Source organism: Desmodus rotundus, chromosome 5 (assembly GCF_022682495.2).
Source record: "Desmodus rotundus isolate HL8 chromosome 5, HLdesRot8A.1, whole genome shotgun sequence".
Lineage (NCBI taxonomy): Eukaryota > Metazoa > Chordata > Mammalia > Chiroptera > Phyllostomidae > Desmodus > Desmodus rotundus.
Genome location: NC_071391.1, coordinates 154,984,137 through 154,996,529, shown reverse-complemented (window position 1 = coordinate 154,996,529; position 12,393 = coordinate 154,984,137). Strand labels below are relative to the sequence as shown.

The following is a 12,393-nucleotide window of genomic DNA, read 5'->3' as shown; positions in this document are numbered from 1 at the left end:
AGCCAGGCCCGGGGGTACATTCTTCAGAGGTTGCCCAGCCCTCTGGCTCAGCTGTGGAGCTTGTCTGAAATCTCATCCGCTGCACAATGGCACACCTGGATCTCTGACCTTGGCAGTGCCTCGAGAACAGTGGAGGGCAGCAACATTCCTTCTGCGCTTATTTCAGGATCTCTTGCACACTATTGTGCCCTCTGAGCAGAGGGCGCTAGAATAGAGGGAGGGAGGAAGAGAGGCCTGCTCATCGGCCTGCGTGATCAGCATCGAACATATTTCTGCCCTAACTAAGAGAACAGTGTGTTCCTGAGACGCTGCCATGTGGCTCCGAGGCTCACTGGTAGGCGGTTCGTCTCAGAGGGGATCGGGCTTTCCAGCAGCTCCCCTCACACCCACCACGTCCCCCCTTTGTGTGCCCCAGACTTTCTGGCTCCCGAGGACGAGGACACTCACGTGGGGCCAGAGGGGCCTCCAGAGACCCTGACAGCTTATCCAGGTGACAACTCAGGACAGTAATAGGTCTTCTCTAGGACAACTCCACGTCACAGAGGGAAGAGAATGTCATGTTCCATATGCTCTGTTTATGTCCAGACAAGTTCATAGTATATTTCAGAAGTGTCCAAAGCAAATCTTTTTTAAAAAAATAATATTTGGTGCTGAAAGTGACAAATGTCAGTTCCCTGGGAAATTCACTCATTTGGAAGAAAATCAGTCAGAGAGTCGGTGCTTTGGCAGCCCACCAGCCTGAGCACTTTGGAGCAGGGGCCTGTAAGGCCTGGACAGGGGCTACCGGGGTGTGACATAGTGGCCTTGGGCATGTCTACACTGGCACTCCTGCTGCACCCTGGGCGCTCCTGCTCCAGTCCCTGTCCCAGCTCCCGAAGCGAGAGTCCTCTGGCTATAGGCAGGGACTCAGCCCTGTGTGTTCCATGGAGCAGCAAAGCTGAGCCTGGCCAGCCATGCCCTCTGGAGCTCCAGGGCAAGTCCAAGGGTGTCCGTCTAGGGGGCCTGGAGGTAGAGCCTGGCTCAGGGACTTCCCGGAAAGGGGGTCATAGCTCCTGCTGCAGCTGGAATTAGCAGAAGAGAGGCACTGGCTGGGCCAGAAGAAGGGACTGGGTAATGGATTTCATCTGGTTCTGGTGCAGGGTGGGCACACAATCAGGCCATAGTTCTAGTGATCCCTGGGGGTGGCCTGCCCTCGAACCAGCACATTCTGGGCACAAGCCTGGGAGCCATGGCCGGGCACTGTTTCCCCACAGCTCCCAGCTTATGGTCTGAAGCCCTGGTGCATGGGTGTGCCCCCAGCCCCTCCTCCCAAGCCCCTCAGCCTCCATTGATGGTCTCGGTATCCTCATCTTCTACCAGGCAGCCAACTCCAACCTCCACTATGGGCAGCCTGGGCACTGTGATCTGCCAACCTACCATCAAGAGGCAGTCATTTCCAGAAGGTCCTATGTCCATCATCGTCCCACAGAATGGACATCTTTCATTTCTTTCCTCCCTTTAGCTAGTATGCTTGGTCTTCTGCCCTGTTGGCCTTTTACACTCTACACTTGAAAATAGTTCACCCTTTGAAGTGTAAGCTGTTCACCACTGTCCCGTACTTTCTGCTGCCAGATGCCTTTGCAAGCGGGGAAACTGAGGCCCAGGCACTGAGGGGAAGGCTGAGGTTGAGAGCCCTGTTCAGGATATCTAGCCTGAGTGTTCCCTGCCCGAGGGACTGCTTCGCATCAGGTGGGGCTGTCTCCTCCCCAGTGCGCTCTGTCGGGGAGGGGAGGCCAGTGCTCTCTCAGATGCATGGGACAAGGCCTCCCACCAGGGAGCCTGAGGCCGGGGGTTAAGCTGCTTCTCCCCTGCATTCAGAGCCCATTCTCCTGGCTGTCCTTCATCCACAGTTTCCCCCTTTTGTCCTTGACAGTGAACACATTGGTGGGATGCCTGGGTGACCCTGGCTTTGGTGCTGCCTTGCCTGGGGGTCCTGCCTCCTCCCTGCATCCTGAACAGGCTCTCAGGACCCCAGCTCAGTCTGTTCCTGAAGCCCTATTATCCAGAAGGGGAGTTCCCCTACGTACCCCCTCAGAGCCACCTATAGACAGGTCCAGAGAACAGATGACGCTCCCACTGGGCCAGCTTGGGTGGCCGGAAGGAGCATTTTCCAGGGTGGTAGACATTCACCCTCACTTGTGAGCAGAGCACTGTGTGTGGTTTGGAAGAGAGGATGGAGTGACTGGGGACACAGGTGGGTTTGTGTGGCTGTGTCTGCATCAGAAGCTCCTTCCCAGCCCCTCCCTGGAGGGTGGGCTTTAGAGGACACCTGACCCAGTTTAGAAACAGCCTCCCGGCCCTGGAGGTGTCTGAAGAGGACCAGCCGTCTGTCACTACCAACACCAGGCAGCTCGCCACCCCGCTAATTAGGTCAGCTTCCCCTCCCCACCCAGCCGACCATGGGGGCTGTGCGCACTCAGGTGTGAGGACCGGCTTCACAGCCATTGTGGGGACGCAGCACATTGTGCAGGCAAACCCCGGAGTTCTTTCTTTTTCTTCTTTAAGAAAAATGATGAGCAAACAGGGGCGGGAAGCTGCCCACATATATTCCACATGGAGTCCCCTTCCTGCCGCTGGGGGTTCGCCTTCCAACAGGCTGAGCCACTGGCTGGCCTTGCAAACAGGTCATTCATTAGAAGATGGAGCTGCTTGCATCTGTGCAGTTGCAGAGATGGGAAGGCTCACGTCCCGACCCTGCAGCCACACGTGTAACGTAGAGGCATCGCCCTGCGTGCCTTTGTCGGGCAGCTCTGCCTTCACTAGTAAAGTGAGGGCCAGGCTCCCCCACTCAGCACTGAAGAGAGAATCTCTGCACAGGGTGAGTCAGGGTCCTGTAACGTTAGAGAGGAGCGAAGACTTACGGAACATCGCAGGTGAGGGAGAAACACCCCCCGAGGGAGGAGTGCCCACTGCAGAAGGCTGTTTGTTTTCTCTGACCCGCCGGCTAATAGGATTACATATTCCCGATCGCCAGCGCCAACGGGCGCAGCGCCAGCCCCAGCCTGCGCTGCCTGCGTGACAGTGGAACGCCCATCCTCCCTCTCACGCTCCACATCTGTGACGACAGTCGCACCCGCTCGCTTGCTGGGACCCGGTGTCCCCCGGGACTCAGCTTCCTGAAGTTGTAGAGCCGCTGGGAAGAGGGGACATGTTTTAAGCCTCAGTTTTTAGTGTCTGCTCACGAGTGTGACTACCCATCTCTTGATTCAAGAAGCCCAGACTGGAGACCCAGGATGCGCACTTCTGTGCGCAGTTCCGAGGGGCCAGGCCCACTGAGGCCTGGCCTTTGGAAATGCATCCGGGGCAGTACATTCACTCCTGTGGTGCTGTCTGTGGGTCCGTTGTCCATCTGTCCACCCGTCTGTCGGGCTTCTCCTCTCAGCCCCCCAGCTTGGAGTCTGGCCCAAGCCCCCTGTGGCCTGATGCTAAGCAGGGGCGGGGAGTGGTGAATGGCAGCCACCAGCAAGGCCATCTGACCTGGCATCTGTTCCAGTCATTGTCGCTCTATAATTAACCACCCCCAAGCTAGAGGTGTAATAACCATTTCATTTTGCTCAGAGTCTGTGGGTCAGGACTTCAGACAGGGGCACAGCGGGGAGAGCTTGTCACTGCAACATCTAGGACCTCGGCTGGGTGATTCCCCTGCAGACCCTGCATCTCAGAGGCAGCTTCTCTCCCGTGTCTGGCAGGGACGCTGCCACCAACGTGGACCCCTGCTGGGGCCATCCGCTGGGACACCTGCTCAGTCCTCTCCTCTCAGCCTGGGCTTCCTCACAGTATGGTGGCCTCGAGGGGATGGACTTCTTACATGGACACGCAGGGCCAGGGAAAGGGGTGTCCCAACCAACAGGTGAAAGCCACATTGCCTTTGACGACAGCCTCAGAAGACACAACTTGTCACTCCTGTTCCGTTCTGGCAGTTACAAGAGAATCCCGAGTCTGCCTGGGCTCAAGAAGAGGGAAATCAGAGCCCACTGTTTGATGGCAGAGGAACAGGGATCTAGAAAAGCATGAAGTGACAGTTTGCCACAGCCTCCCTGCTGTAGGTCCCTCTGTTTTGCAGGCAGAAACCCACACCCCTGACACGGTGCCTCGTGAGTCCCTTCTGAGCGCCTTCCTTGGACCTGACCACATATGGGACTCCCACCCTCGATTCCCATGGCCCATGGACTGAATACGAGCAAGTCAGTAAAGCAGCTTCCAGAGACAATGACTTTTCGTGGGAACATTTAACACAAAGCACAGCCTGGCACAAAAAAAGGCAGCTTCCCTGCAGCAATAAAAGCAGAGGCTCGGCTACGCTGCAGGTGCCAGGGCTGGCTCCGCCGCTCACTGTGTGACCTTGGGCAAGTCACTTAAGTTCTCTGTGCCTCTGTTCCCTCATCCATGAAATGGGGATGATAAAAACGGTGCCTGTGGCGTTAGCCCTCAGCCCAGGCTGCCATACGAAAACACCACAGACTAGGCGGCTGAAACGAGACACATTCATTTCCTCACAGGTCTGGAGGCTGGGCATCTGGGATCAAGGTGGTGGCGTGGTCATTTCCTGGCTAGAGCTCTCTTCATAGCTTGCAGGCAGATGGCCACCTCGTTGTGTCCTCACGTGGCAGCCTCCTGTGGCTGTCCCTCGTCTCTTCTTATAAGGACACTAACCCCATCTTCCATTCCCTGAGGCCTCACCTCCTGACCTCATCAAAACCTAATCGCCTCCCAAAGGCCATACCTCTAAACACCGTCACACCCAGGTAGGGCTTCAACCTGTGACTTTGGTGGGGCAGCCCAGTTCAATGCACGGAAGGCATCTCCTCGTGGGGCTTTCATGCAGATCAAACGATTTCCCATTCAGGGGACTGGGGGTGCCTGGAATGGTGCTTGGCCTGTGGTAACCATTAAAATCTAATGAAAAAATCAAGAGAAGAGCTGAAGACAGGAAGCAGCCACTTTGGGTGTCCAGGAGGACTGTGCAGTCCCAGGAATCATTTCTTTCTCTGCCTCCCAAAGACTCACATCTCTGATGAAAACGACAATGGCACCCACCGGGCTGGGAAGTGCTGAGTCGGGCAGCGGGGCTGGCTGCTAAGTCCAGGGTCTTGAATTAGATTGCAGTGTAGAGACGGTACGTTCCCTCATCTTTCCATGTATGTGGTGTGGTTTGTTTTTTTTTTTAAGTTTATAACTTCTTCTCATCCATGGATTTGGGAGAGTGAAAGGAAGAGCTGGAGGTGGCTTTAATTAAATATTGCCACTCCTTCCTCCTTAAGGTCATTCACAGTCAATACGAGGGAGGAGAAATCTCTCTTTAGAAGGCCGTGCAAATGAAAAAATACACACTACTGAATGCAAAAAAGTTCTTATCTAGCCTGAATCCTTCCTCCGGTTGCGCTTTAATATGTGCACAGTACGATATAGAAATACAGAGCAGCTCAGGAAAAAGTCTCAGCCCTAAGAATCTTACAGCGTTAAAACTCCAATAATCCCACACAAGAGAGAAAAACACACAAAGCCGGAGCTTGGCCCCTGCACACGGGCGTGCTCCCCGCCCCCCCCCCCACCCCACCGCCGTGACCCAGGGGCCATGGGACGTCCCCAGGGAGGTGTAGCGTGGGCTGAGTTTGACAGCCCAATTTTATTAACTGTTTTTTCATTACTCCTGATGGGCCTGGCGGTGAACTCTTATCAGTGTATTGTGGCAGGTACAAGTCAATTAATTTCTTGTAAAATAACTTCAACTGAAATCCTATTTGATTTATATTCCAAAAGTGATTTCCATCCCCTTCCTTCCCGAGATTACAGTCCCGGCAGAGTTAATCACAAGGGCCACACAGCCACCCACACCCCCCAGGGAGACAGGATCAAGGAGAGGAGGAAGTGAGAAGGAGGTGATCTGAGAGCACCCTAATGGCCCTTTATCTGGCACAAAGCCGCGTGCCCCGTGGCAGGAGGGCTCCACCAGTTGAAACCTTGCCTGCTGAAAGGCTTCTTGGTAGTCGTGGTGGCCAGGGATGACTCGAAACACAAGATGTCTGGGAGGCAGAGGGCTGGTGGCCACTGTGGCTGCTGAGGTTTGGGGACTGGCCACTCCCTCATCTGGCACACTCCAGTTTACTGTAGTCTCTGGGTTTGATATCCCAGCATCCTTAGCTTTAAGGGGTCTGTTGTGTGGGGTCACCGTAGGCATGGTGGGGGTGACAGTGGGCTGTCACTGTGAGCAGAGCCTCTAACAGGACTGCCAGTCTGCCCACCTCTTCACCAGAGGTGGGCCCAGCCAAGGGGGCACCTTCCTGAGGGTCTGTCTGCCCACAGGGCCCCTGTTTGTCACCAGCCAGGCCTTCCAGGGAATAATGCCTCGCTTACTTGGCAGGCGGGGAGGACAGCCACACCATTTCAGAGGAGGTGGCTGAGCTGGGTGGCACCTGGCCCCAGAGAGCACAGCTTAGTGAGTGGCGGGGGAAGTGATGAGAGGCCGGAGCTCCCTGGAGAGGGTGCTGTGGCAGGTGCGGGGCTGGTGAAAGATGCCTTTCCCAGCCATCTTCTGTCCTGCCGCCAGGCTGCCGCCAGGCCTGACAGGCTGCTGGTGGCGACAGGTCCCTGCCCTGGGGTAGGAGTAGCCGGTGAAGAAGTCAGGGCAGTCAAAGGTTTGGCAAAGATGAGTTTGCACCAAAAAAAAAAAAAGTATCTGCAAAATATCTGATATGGATGCTGTGTTAGTTTGCGAGGGCTGCTGAAACAGAGCAGCCCCACTGAGGGGCTCAAACGAGGGCACTTGATTTTCTCATGATTCTGAGGCTAGAAGCCCAAGATCAAGGTGTTGACAGGGCTGGTTCCTCCTGAGGGTGTGAGAATCTGTTCCAGGCCTCTCTCCATGGTTCGTAGATGGCTGTCTTCCCACCTGTGCCCTCCGCGTCTGTCCGGGCACACATGTCCTCCTCCTAGAAGGACACCAGGTGTATTGGATTCGGGTCCACCCTCCGGACCTCACTTTAATTTAATCACCTCTGTGAAGACCCTTCCTCCAAACAGGCTTCCATTCTGGGTTGTAGGGGATTAGAACTGCAACGTGTGACTTTGGGTGGTTGTACACAATTCAGACCATCCGATGCCGTCCTGGAGACCAGCTAGCCATGTTTCCCAAAACACGAACCTCGGACTGCCAGCCTCAGAAGCATTTAGGACATTTGAATAAAAATGGGAATTTCTGAGCTACATGCCAGATCTACTGGATCAAAATCTCTAGGAGTGCGGCTCTGGATTTGGCATTTAAATAAACTAAATTAGCTCCCCAGGTGATTCTGGTCCCCTCTAAACTGCTGCTGTGGGTGGAGGTGAGGGGGAGGGTGGGGGTGGCCCGGGGTGGCCGTGCAGCTGACACAGCTCTACCTTCCAGGAGCCCCTTAATCTAAGAAATGACCTACTCGAGACGGAGAAAATAACACTGCTGTGCATCGTCAAGTGACCAACCACACAGCGCAGACCTGGGCGCCGTGGTGACTTGCAAGGTACAGGGTGCCCACAAAGTGAGGAGCGTTAAGGAAGCAGTCCCGGAGGGCGATGTTTCTCGAGTCTTCCTCCGCACAACAACAATCGCAGGCCAGGGATGAGACGTCTGTAAGGGCAGGGTGCTGGAAGACGTGGGGATTGTGGAAAAACTTGTCTCGGTGTTGAGACTATCTCTGAGCAGTGTGTCAGTTTTGTCTTTATTGGAAAGCAAGTTGTGTTGTGTTTTTCTGGAATTCCTGTTTGCTGTCTTGGGATGCGACGTCGGGGCCTGACACGTTGATGCTTAGCTCGGGGCTGCCGACCCCACAGTTTGGACACTCTGCGTGGTGTGTGGCTCTGGTGGCTTCATCTCTCAGGACAGAAGTGGGTGGCTGGCGGGGACATTCAGCCGACAACAACAGACAGGTAGGGTTTGGGCGCTGCTGGCAACTTCTGACGCCAGCAGGTGAGTTGTGATGTCATTGTTTTAAGTGACATTAGTCCCACCTGTCTTCCTAATGATCCCAGCCAAGGAAGACTCGGCAGGGGAGCACGCAGAAAGAAATGAGTCAGGGCTGTCCTTGGAAAGGAATGTGCGTGGGACAGGCAGAGACCGCAGTGTTCATGCCTCCCGGCTGAGTGGTCTTGGCAAGCTCCCCTCTTCCCTCGTGCCTCGGTTTCCTCTTAGGCAAGCTAGGGAGGATAATAATGCCTATGGCATAGTTTTGTGGTGAGCATTAATAAGTTAATTACGAAAGGAATTTAGGACGGTGCCTGGAATAGAAGTATGCAATAAATGTTAGCAAGCAATATACCATATTTTGCAGTGTATAATGCATCCTATTTTGCCCAAGATTTTGAGGGAAAAATAAGGATGCACATTATATGTGGGTAGTACTAATTCCATATCTGTATAAATGTTTTTAATTCTTTTACTTATGCTTACATGTTAAAAGTGAAACTCTGGAAAGCAATAGCGATATCCATGTGAAAAATGATACCCTAGAATACAATAATCAGTTTTGTTTCTGAATATAAATAAATAAAAAAATGAATTAAAAAATAAAAGAGATTTTTTTCCTGGAAGTTTGGACCAAAAACATGGGAGCACAGTATATACGGGAGTGCATTATACACGGCAAAATACGGTATTTGTTTTTCCACCTTGGTGATACTCTGAGGATTTACTTCAAACAAGACATCCCGGCTGTTCTCCAGGGACTGGGTAGTCACGAACAAATCCATTTTCCTTCTTGTGATCAGCAGAGCTCAGTGATTTTTCTGCTCTCTGCTCCAAGCCAAGGCAAGAGAACTCCGTCTCCCAGGCGGAAGTGAGGCCTCGGCCAGCGCCGGCAGGGTCACGGCCTTCCTGCATGGGGCGGCCACAGGCTGCATGTGTGTGCACGCACACATGTGACCCACACTCCTTCAGGCCCGAGGGGGCTGCGTGTTGGTTAGAGGGGGCTTCTTCCAGGTCCAGGAGATTCCAGGAGCAAATCCCCTGCCCAAGTAACTTTTCTGCCCATGCAATGGGGGCTCTGCTTCCCGTGAGACACTATTCACTCTGCCTCAGTTTCCCTTGGAACCAGTCCCTGTGCTCTGGCCATGGGGTACAGCCAAGGTGGCTTCGTGTAGTCCATTGTCACTCACCCTTGGTCCCATGTGATGGTCCCATGAGAGAAGAGGACAGGGCCCCTGTCTCCGTGGGAGCATGGCTCTTCCCAAAGGTCCTCGCTGGCACGCTGCCTGGGAGTGAGTTCCTCCCTGTGCCTGTCCTTTAAAATCATGGTGACATGCTGAATTTATGGAGAGGGGGAAAAGGCCAAAGAGACAGAACTTGCCTGACTCCTATTTGGGGATTACTTCTCTAATCCTTTTTTTTTTTTTTTTTTTTTTTTTTTTTTGGCAAGCAATCTTAGAGAACCCCACTGGAGACGATTAACAAAAACAGAGCTCCCTGACAGCCCCACGTGGAGTCCTAGGATACTGGAAAACTGCTCCAGTCTGGGCCTCCTCCTTGCTTCCTAAGCCTGTCTCCCGCTGCCAGCCTCTGTCCTTGGCAGTGCCCCCAGTGCCTTCCCTGCAAAGGGACAGGGCAGGGCCCAGGAGACGAGGGACCACTCTCGCCAGAATGGGGACGGCTTTCTTTTGGATAATCACTGCCTCTTGGTACAGACCTGCTGTGTGAACTTGACTTTTCTACACTCATCCAGTGTCTGATGACCAGCACTGACTGAGGCCCAAGCAGGGAAGCTGAGCAGCTTGAGGTGTTGTTCATCCAGACTGCCCCTTGGCCCACTCTGGTTCCTAGTCTCCTCCTCCCTCCCACATCACTTGGGGGACAGGAGGACAGTGGGAGGGGCCAGAAGCGCTGGACCTCAGGAAGGGAGGGTGAGGCACACGCGGGATGCACTGAAGATGTGTGGGCTTTGTCGGGGAACTTGCAAACCCCAAGCGGCTCTGTCTTGAGACTTCCATCTCAGCCTACAGCCACCCCAATTTTTCTATTATCATTGTTATTTTAACACCACATGGGCCCTGTTTTTGAAATCTGCTGCGCTTGAACAATTTTTTTCTGACGTCAGCTGGCTGCCTACCACACTGCTCGAAAACGAGACTAACCAAATCTTCTAAGAAGTAATGCTGAACCTGCTTCACACGCAATAAATCACAAAAACCATTGTTTACGATAAGTGGTATCTGATTGCTGTTAAAACCTGTGTTTATTGCTTTTGTGCATTTTGGTCTCTTGTAATTTGGACAGGCAGAAAGTGTACTCGGTTGTGCAGCACATAGGAAGGGTTTGTAAGGGGGGAGGCATCTGTAATTGTGCTGCCAGGGAGCAGCGTTGGGGAGCCCCCAAGGAACGTGAAATGCAATTACCTGTTTCTCATCCGAGGAGCTGCACCTTGGGCTTCCCACTTTTCCGGTTCTTCTAACCCTCCACACTCCTCCAGAGACCTGGGCAGAGGAACACAGTCCAGGGGGACGAGGGGGCATGGAGCCACAGGGCCCCTGATCAGAGAGCCCTTCGGTGGCCTCTGGGAGTGCAGCAAGGGTTAGGTGGGCGGCCACAACCCCAAAGGAAGGTGGGCAGGTGGCTTTCCCTGGAGATCACCGCAGACACCCCTGCCAGTTTCTTCCCTCTGGCTGACCCATCCTGACAGGGGCCTACTCAGCTTTGCTGAAGAGGGCAGGCCGCAGGGCTCCCAGGGTGGCCAAAGGCAACATTCCTGGTGCCTCTGTGAAATTAGAGAAGCTGCTTGGCCACCGCACCTGCGTCCTGCCACATAGGTGCGCAGTCATCTTTGGTCAACAAATCGCTGATTTTGCTTGGTTTATTTGAGGAACTGTTAGGAAGAGGGGTTGTCATGGGGGGCTTGGTGGGTGAGTTCCCATTCTCAGAACTCCAATGTTAGAACTCAGTGAAGAGGGTCAAGCTCTTTTCTTTTTTCCATTTAAATAAGCCACGTTCCATCTGTCCCCGCTGTGTTTGCTTCTGTGGATCCCCCGACCTGGAGGAGTCCTCCCCACCTACTTCCCCTGGGAAGGACTCACCCAGCCTTCACGTTCTTCTGTGTCCATCAAAGGTGTCCCTGGATTTGTCCCTCCTCCAATATTCTCGATCTCAGTAGAATTCCGCCACCCCCGCCCCCAGTCTCTCAAGCCTAAAAACAGGCATTCATCCTAGACACCTCTTTTCCTCCGCCCCACTGCTAGCTCGGCACACAGGAGGCACTCGAAATTAATGAACTCAATAGCCAGTCAACTGCCAGAGCTTATCAAGGTTACTTCCTGACGATTTTCTCCACATTGGCCCTCTTCCCCATCCTTGCCATCACTGCCCTAGGGGGCCCTTAGCTGTTCTCAGCTGGACGCCCCTGCCAGACCCCACGCTCTGGGACCCAGCAGGTGCTCGAGACCATGTCTCAGTCTCTGCCCCCCGCCACCTCACCTCCCCAGCCCCCCTCGCCTGTTTTGCTCCATTTACCCCAAGCCCCTCTCAGTTCCTGAATATACCCTCCAGCTTCCTACCTCTGTTTTCCTTACAAAGGTGGTTTTCTCTGCCTAAAATGTCCTGTACCCCTTCTTCACCTGGCTCCCTGCCTTTGAAGATGGCTCAGGCGCCATCTCCTCGCAGAAGCCCTTTCCAACTGTGCCTCTGGGCTTGGAGGCCCCGTCTCTGCTCCCACAGCGCCCTGTGTTTTGCTCTGTGATAACTCTTGTCGCAGTTGCGATAAACTATGAATGCCTCCCCTTAAAGGCAGGATCCCCTGTGTTATCTGTCTTAATGCCCCCAGCACCCAGCACACCTGTCCCATAGAAGATATTTCATCAACCTGGGTCTACATTGAACTTGCATGAAAGCCCAAAGAGCACGTGGAGGGCACAGCTCATTCCAGCCCTGAGCTGTACACAACTGTGTTAGAGGAAGTTCGTAGACGGCTCCCCGAGGAAACCACACCTCTCCATGTGTGCACAGCCCACCACCACCGGTCCATCCTGCCTCCTTCGAGGGCCTGAGCGCTCGCGGCAGCGACTCGGCTTCAGCGGCTCCAGCCCCGGCAGCATCTACGTACAGAGCAGAGTTTCCTCCGAGGAGGGTCTGCGAGCGAGGGAACCAGCGTGGCAGAAGCCTGGCCTCACGTGTCAGCTGGTATTTCCCCCTCGCCGAGGATGGCACTGGTCAGGCATGCTTCACTGAAGAGGTGAATGATCAGGCACGATTCTCAAGCTTTGAGTTCTGGTCTGATTGTCGGAGCCCAGGCCCAGTGCACACAGAGCTGGCCACCCAGGTTCCCCGGGGCCATGGCACCCGCCTCCTGGGCTCCCGGGGAGCAGATGATCAGACAGCCCAGCAACTGCACTTGTCAAGGC

The 12,393-nt window shown here is 54.3% G+C and overlaps 1 protein-coding gene across 4 annotated transcripts in view; it reads left to right on the top strand.

Annotated features, from left to right (window-relative positions):
• KLHL29 (kelch like family member 29) overlaps window positions 1-12,393 on the top strand; it is a 284,614-nt gene that overhangs the window by 100,894 nt on the left and 171,327 nt on the right. The window contains exon 3 of one of the 4 annotated variants that reach the window (XM_053925109.1): window positions 7,424-7,535. The exons of the other annotated variants lie outside the window; for them this stretch is intronic. The gene's annotated coding sequence lies outside the window, so the exon portion shown is untranslated. The remainder of the gene's footprint in view (window positions 1-7,423; window positions 7,536-12,393) is intronic. 4 annotated transcript variants of the gene reach the window in all.